The sequence below is a fragment of the Octopus bimaculoides genome, chromosome 21 (genome assembly GCF_001194135.2).
Source record: "Octopus bimaculoides isolate UCB-OBI-ISO-001 chromosome 21, ASM119413v2, whole genome shotgun sequence".
Taxonomy (NCBI): Eukaryota; Metazoa; Mollusca; class Cephalopoda; order Octopoda; family Octopodidae; genus Octopus; species Octopus bimaculoides.
Window position 1 is genome coordinate 38,814,662 of NC_069001.1, and position 661 is coordinate 38,815,322.

The window sequence follows — 661 nt, forward strand, 5'->3', positions numbered from 1 at the left end:
TATATATATATAATACAGATACACATGTAGGTTTAATCGTGTGTGTGTATATATATATATATATATATATATATATATAATACGCGTACACATACAATGTAATTGGCTGTGATAATCACTTTGGAACGAAGTTAAATGTTTGTGTGTGTATATGTATATATATGTTTGTGTGTGTGTTATGTGCAACTGTTCCCTGTTTCCATAGAACTGTCGATTCACATTCAGTAGGCTTTGGAGGCCGTGTTTATTGGTGTGTATACGTGCTGGCTGTCGTATATGTTATGCGGACATAGACTGAGATATGCGTGTGTCTAAGCTGATTATCTGTGTGTGTGTGTATACATATGGAAGTTTTGTCGAGAGGAAAAGGCCCATGACCTTTGACCTGAGTGATCAGGGTGGTGGACATGTTGAATAACTGCATTGCGTATGTATGTGTGTGTGTATGTATAACTCAGAGTAGCAACAGAGTAATGTCAATAAAATAGTATTTGTTTGTATGTACGTAGGCATTTGCACAAACAATCTGACGAAGGAAAACTTCGAAGTCACTGTCAGCGTTTTCCTTGTAAAAGTTTACTGTGTACTATATTAAAACTTGAGCAATTTGGTTTAATGCTAAATAGTTTATATATGTATATATATATATATATATATATAT